This window comes from Oryctolagus cuniculus, chromosome 15, assembly GCF_051225735.1.
Source record: "Oryctolagus cuniculus isolate XC-2025 breed Fujian yellow rabbit chromosome 15, ASM5122573v1, whole genome shotgun sequence".
Lineage (NCBI taxonomy): Eukaryota > Metazoa > Chordata > Mammalia > Lagomorpha > Leporidae > Oryctolagus > Oryctolagus cuniculus.
In genome coordinates, this window is record NC_142881.1 from 92,025,508 (window position 1) to 92,032,768 (window position 7,261).

The window sequence follows — 7,261 nt, forward strand, 5'->3', positions numbered from 1 at the left end:
ATGCTCTTTCAGCTTTATCATCAGTCTTATAATATCCACAGACGAATGTTGTTACAAGATGGATTTGTACAATTTTAGTATCTTGACTTCATTTACTTGTTTATTCTTATATATTCCAAAACCCTTACATGCCAGACACTTGCCAGCTGCTGACATGAGCAAGATAAAAGGGTTCTTGGAATTGTGGAATTTTCAGGGCAATGGAAATGCAGTTACTGAAGCCATAAAATGAAAGTCTACATGGAAGAAAATCAGGATAGGGGGCGCGCGCCGCAGCACCTTGGTGGGCCTGGCTCCTTTTGGGGCCTGCGCGGCCCTACCTCTGTATGACTTCGAGGAAAACGAAGATAGTAGACGAGCCTAAGGGGCGGCTGTGACTCCCTGGCCCAGGTCCTTGCCGCTTTCCCCGCGGGGAGCTTCCCTCCTCTTGGGATTCCGTGAGTCGGAGCTCCCTAGTGGCCTGGCTCCGCCGGTGGAATGGTCGCCGAGGCCCACGGCGGCGGGCGTCTGCGCGCCCCGTAAGCGGACGAGGGAGGCTCGAGGGACCTCCACCCCCACGCCAGGTGAGAAAGCCCCCGGCATGGCAAATGTGCAATACCAACATGTCTGTGTCTACTGACGGTGCTGTAAGCACCTCACAGATTCCAGCTTCGGAACAAGAGACCCTGGTTAGACCAAAGCCATTGCTTTTGAAGTTGTTAAAGACTGTTGGTGCACAAAAAGGCATTTACACCATGAAAGAGGTTATATTTTATCTTGGCCCGTACATTATGACTAAACGATTGTATGATGAGAAGCAACAACATATTGTGTATTGTTCAAATGATCTTCTTGGAGATTTGTTTGGAGTGCCAAGCTTCTCTGTGAAAGAGCACAGGAAAATATATACAATGATCTACAAAAACTTGGTAGTAGTCGATCAGCAGGAACCATCAGATTCAAGTACATCTGTGAGTGAGAACAGGTGTCACCTTGAAGGTGGGAATGATCAAAAGGACCCTGATCAGGAGCTGCAGGAAGAGAAACCTTCGTCTTCAAGTTCGGTTTCTAGACCATCTACCTCATCCAGAAGGAGAGCAATTAGTGAGACAGAAGAAAAATCAGATGAATTATCTAAATGCCAAAGAAAGCACCACAAATCAGATAGTATTTCCTTGTCCTTTGATGAAAGCCTGGCTCTGTGTGTAATAGGGGAGATATGTTGTGAAAGAAGCAGTGGCAGTGAATCGACAGAGACGCCATCAAACCTGGATCTTGATGACGGTGTAAGTGAACATTCAGGTGACTGGTTGGATCAGGATTCAGTTTCTGATCAGTTTAGTGTAGAATTTGAAGTTGAATCTCTAGATTCAGAAGATTTCAGCCTTAGTGAAGAAGGACAAGAACTCTCAGATGAAGATGATGAGGCATAGCGAGTTACTGTGTATCAGGCAGGGGAGAGTGAGACAGATTCATTTGAAGAAGATCCTGAAATTTCCTTAGCTGACTATTGGAAGTGTACTTCAGGCAATGAAATGAATCCTCCCCTTCCACCACATTGCAACAGATGTTGGGCCCTCCGTGAGAACTGGCTTCCTGAAGATAAGGGGAAAGACAAAGGGGGAATCCCTGAGAAAGCCAAACTAGCAAACTTGACACACGCAGAAGAAGGCTTTGATGTTCCTGATTGTAAAAAAAAAATACAGCAGATGATTCCCAAGAATCATGTGTTGAGGAAAATGATGATAAAAGCACACAAGCCTCTCAATCACAAGAAAGGACTTCTCTCAGCCATCAACTTCTAATAGCATTATTTATAGCAGCCAAGAAGATGTCAAAGAGTTTGAGAGGGAAGAAACACAAGACAAAGAAGAAAGTACGGAATCTAATATTCCCCTTAATGCCATTGAACCTTGTGTGATCTGCCAGGGTCAACCTAAAAATGGTTGCATTGTTCATGGCAAAACAGGACACCTAAAGTCATGTTTCACATGTGCCAAAAAAACTAAAGAAAAGGAATAAGCCCTGCCCAGTATGTAGACAACCAATTCAAATGATTGTGCTAACTTATTTCAAATAATTTACCTGTCCATAGAAATGGCATTATATATTTCTAACTATAAAGCCCTAAACATTTAGACAACATGGATCTATATTTATTTACATATATCAAAGAGAGGAATTGTCTCAGTCCACCTAGATTGCCCTTTTACAGTGTAATTTAACTTTGGGAGGGGGAAAATGAATATTTACTTTTCAAAGGAAAATTTCACTTGGGTTGTAATATGATTTGTGTTGGATAAATGACTATAGCTCATTCTTTACCCTTACTCTTGACTTTAAATAGTTGCCACACCACTTTCTTCTAAATGTAAATGATAAGTATTGGATTTAAAAAATACATATATAAATAGGACATTGAAATATACATTTAGTGTCTTTTGTGTAAGGAGAGAAAATATTTGTGAAAGAGTTAATATTTAAATTTTGGATACTGTTAAATTGTCTGAGCCTTAGTTTTTCTACTCTCAGAGCTTAAAATACTTTTTTCAGATAAAGAAGTTGATAGCTGTATTTGGTGCTCTGTAAGTGAAACATGTACTTATTCTTTAAGTCTTTTCAGTGTAACCATGTGGTAAGGAGTACTTGTGGTAACGATGTTAGTTGAGAAAATAGCCATCATTTACCCCCACACAAAACCTTCCCAAGCCTCCCTAGTAAACTCAGATTGTTCTGGGTAGGCAGGTATACTAGGCCTTTTCCACACTTTCGGAATTTAGTGGACTCTCTTGTTTCCTCTAAGTTGGAAAGAATTCTGAGACACTTTGAATGATCTTCTTGGGCTGGGTTACATGGTTCCTGGCAGTTGCCTAGGTTTCAGACCAGTTTTAGAAACTAATGAATTCAGAAACTTGGTAAACAGAACTATCCATTTTAAAACTAGCTGGGAAGACTGCAACTTACAAGTTATGCAGAATTCATTCATTCTGTTCCTTCTAAGAATGACAGGGTCAGAACACGGGATTATGAAATTCTCTCAAACTGTAGATTAATTTATTATGGTTAAGTATGAGTCTCCACCAAATACTGAAAATAACTATTGACTTAAGATCCCAGTGTTTTTCTCTTATATTTGACAGTTGTGCATATTCAGATGAGGGCTATAAAACCAATTGAACTAACTAAATTTTAGAACTGAGGGATAATTTGTGGAGCTGATTACTAACAGAACATTGTTGATATAAGCTTTATAAGCAAAGGTCACATACATCATGATTCCATGTGCATATCTAGGTAGGAAGCGATTGACTGGCAGTACTTTATTTTTGGTCTTCAAATACCACAAAGCTTTATTAATTTGTGATTTGTAATTGTGGGGAGCAACTCGGACTAGACTAAGTTACTGGAATTAAGACTTATTCTATGCATCTGCTCTCCCACAATATGGCGCTGGGAGAGAAGAAAGCAGCTTCTACACAGCTGCCTCCAGTTCAGCCAATAAACTGTAGGACTTGCTCCTGATTGGAGGAGAGCAGCGTACTCGGCATGTGGGCAGCCGAGTTGGGATTGGCAGAGGAGGACTATGAAGGAGGAGAGAGACGGCATGCACCAGGAACATCTATGGGGAACATCTAAGGGGAACATCTAGCTGAAGGAACACCTGTGCAGCCCCCCAGAGAGCCGGCCGGCGGTGTGCCGCTCCCCTGCGGAAGTGGGGAATGTGGCCAGGGGGAACTGCCCTTCCACCCGGGAAGAACCAGCAGCAAACCCGGGGAGGGCCGAGCAGACGAAAGAACAGCGCAGGGTCCTGTGTCGTTCCTCCACGAAGAGGGGGAGCGACAGGGTAAACCAAAGATGATGCTACTGGAGGTCAGAATGCCTCCTGGGGAGGCCAGTGATATCTCCAAGAATCAAGGGGGAGGTTGTGTACCTCTGGTTGATGAAGAATAGTAAAGGAGTGCACAGACAGGGGTTACCTAATCATGTCTGTGGTTCTGAGAATGATGTCCATGTCTGTGGAATGAGAATGATCCTAGACAGAATATGGAAATTATTCTACTTAAAACTGGGAAATAAGATGAATGACTAGGAGGAGTGATAGGCAGATATGAATGAAAGATTCACACAATTCCATTAATATGTGGAGATACAGATGAGAATTCAGGTTTATGGGTGAGTAAAGTAACATTTGTAATCAAATGCAAAATTTGTATTTTTGCCCTGTGTCTCATCTCATGAAGAAGTTTGTCAGAGGCACCAGAAAACCTTTAAAGATCATTGCAACTGTTCTCCATTGCTGCCAAAAATCTCTGATTAAGAAGTGATTGACTAAATCTTGCTTCCTTGTCCTCTGAATATGTTCCTTTGTTACTCCATTATACTACTTTCTGAACGAAACTAACCAGAAGCAAACAGCAAATATAACTGTTCTGGTGATTCTCCTGGCATACAGTGAACATTAGACAGCCAGTTCAGGTTCTGTGGAGGGTGAATATATGAACAGCAAACCACAAGTACTACACAATAACAAGGTGGCTGCTCACCATATATTGGTGATGAGATTTGAAATTTAAAGTGCAGCATAGAATGCTTATGTAGAATTTTAAAATGTTTGTGTGAGAGAGAATAATGTCAGCTAAATCAAGCTCTCAGTAGATGGTAAAAAATACAATCCCTTTTCTGTTTCTCTGGCCCTCAACCCCTTTCAGGATCAACAGGGGAACACCTGTGCAGCCCCTGAGAGAGCCGGCCGGCGGTGTGCCGCTCCCCTGCGGAAGTGGGGAATGTGGCCAGGGGGAACTGCCCTTCCACGGAGGTGGAAGGGACAGTAGCCAACCCGGGAAGAACCAGCAGCAAACCCGGGGAGGGCCAAGCAGACGAAAGAACAGCGCAGGGTCCTGTGTCGTTCCTCCACGAAGAAGGGGAGCGACAGTAATTTTTCAGCTAGAGCTGTATACATTCATTCTGAAAGTTGGTAGTACAAATGAGATGATAGATGGTATATGTTAGGATATACCTATGCAGCAGTTGCTATTCACATAACATTCAGCTCTGCACATGGAGTCATTCTGCGTGCTTCTGGATTACCAATGTAGTCTTGATTGTCTAAATTTTTAAGTTTCATGTGCATATATTATTTATTGATTTACAAATAAATGATCCCAGTGGAAAGAACAGGTCATCAAAGAAGGAGGTATCTTTCTCTGAAGGGAGGAGAGAACCTCCACTTTGACTATGACCTTGTCTAAACAAGGTAAGAGTCGGAGAACTCAGAGGGCTTCCATAGCCTTGGAAACTCATGACTGGAGCATAGGGAGATTACTGATGCCATAAACAGGAGTGTCAATTGGTAAAGTCAACAACAGGAGTCACTGTGCACTTACTCCTCATGTAGGATCTCTGTCCTTAATGTGCTGTGCATTGAGATTTAATGCTATAACGAGTACTCAAACAATATATTTCACTTTGTGTTTCTATGGGGGTGCAAACTGTTGAAATCTTTACTTAATGCATACTAAACTGATCTTCTGTAAAAAAAAATTATCAATTCCCAACTTGACTCTTACTGGGAGTAAACATGCAATAGGGCTGATCTGATTTCATCATCATTTAAAAAAAATCATCTATTATTTTTCACTTTATGTTTCTGTGTGGGAGCAAACTGTTGAAATCCTTACTTAATGTATACTAAGCTGATCTTCTGTATATTAAGATAATCGAAAATGAATCTTGATATGAATGGAAGGGGAGAGGGAGTGGGAAAGGGGAGGGTTGTGGGTGGGAGGGACGGTATCGGGGGGAAGCCATTGTAATCCATAAGTCGTACTTTGGAAATTTATACTCATTAAATAAAAGTTAAAAAAATGTTAAAAAAAAGAAAATCAGGATAGGAACAGTGTGTGAGTTATATAGCATTGGTTTGACTATAGGATATTTGTGAAATCTTAAAAGGAATGCATTTACACACATTGCAATTTGTAGCTTTAAAATTTTGCAATATAAATCACCTGACAATTTTTAAAGTAACATTACAATATGTGGTATTTTAACTCTATTCTGTGGTACTTTACCTGTTTTAAAGATCAAACACAATTTGTTGGGGCCAGTGCCATGGCTCACTTGGTTAATCCTCCGCCTGTGGCACCGGCATCCCATATGGGTGCCGGTTCTAGTCCCAGCTGCTCCTCTTCCAGTCTGGCTCTCTGCTGTGGCCCAGGAAGGCAGTGGAGGATGGCCCAAATGCTTGGGTCCCTGTGCCCATATCAGAGACTAGGAGGAGGCACCTGGCTCCTGGCTTCAGATCGGTGCAGCGCCGGCTGTGGCGGCCATTTGGGGAGTGACCAACAGAAGGAAGACTTTTCTCACTGTCTCTCTCTCTCTGTGTCTATAACATAATTTGTGTTCTAAAGGTATTTTCTGAACAGTACTGTGAAAACTAGATCTATTAAAATGTTTAAAGTCTTTTTTACAATTTAGAGAGATATTGCATGTTAACTAAATGTAAAAACCATTCAAAGAACTAAGAATCTTTTTCTTCAATTAAGCATACATTTTCCATATGTATGTAAACTGTAATATGTATACACACTTAATATCCATATCCATATATATATAATATATGCAAGTTAAAAGAAAAGTAGTGAACTGCTGGTTTCAGAAACTGCAACTTAACTCACTGTGCCTTTATGTTTTACTTCTAATGTAGGACCCCTTTAAGCATTTCTTATAGATCTCTTATGGAGGGGATGAATACCCTCAGCTTCTGTTTGTGTGGGAAAAATTTTACTTCTTCACTTCTAGAGATAGCTTACCTATGGGAAGTATTCTCAGATGGGATATTGAGACAAGCCCAGTTGTTCATCTGCAGGACTGGATTTGTGTTTCCCAGAATGGGAAAAGCAACTGATAGCTTTGATCATGAAGAAGGCTTTACATTCCTGTTCAAGAAGGGCAAGTGTCTCTTGATTTGTTCTGCCCAGTATGAGAATTTCAAATGGGATAAAAATCAATGTACATGTACTACATCTAACACAAGGATCTCCGGAAGCTGCTTGCAAGAGTGAAAAAACTGGAAAGAAGCAGCTCCTGCTGCTCTTGAAAAATATCAGGAACTACAGAGACCAGAATAGGTAACAGGCACTCACCTGCAGGCCCAAGTGGCAGGTGTACCCTGGCAGATATGGAGAAATTTGGGCCCTCCAGGGCTCCACACATGTAGGGACCTGGCCCTCCTGTAACTGAGGGCACTGAGTTCCCAGTCCCTGGCTGATTTTCAGCACAT

At 41.6% G+C, this 7,261-nt stretch overlaps 1 pseudogene; it reads left to right on the forward strand.

Annotated features, from left to right (window-relative positions):
- The first annotated feature begins 563 nt into the window (after nt 1-563).
- On the forward strand, nt 564-2,109 carry LOC100357000 (E3 ubiquitin-protein ligase Mdm2 pseudogene; annotated as a pseudogene).
- Nucleotides 2,110-7,261: the final 5,152 nt, after the last annotated feature.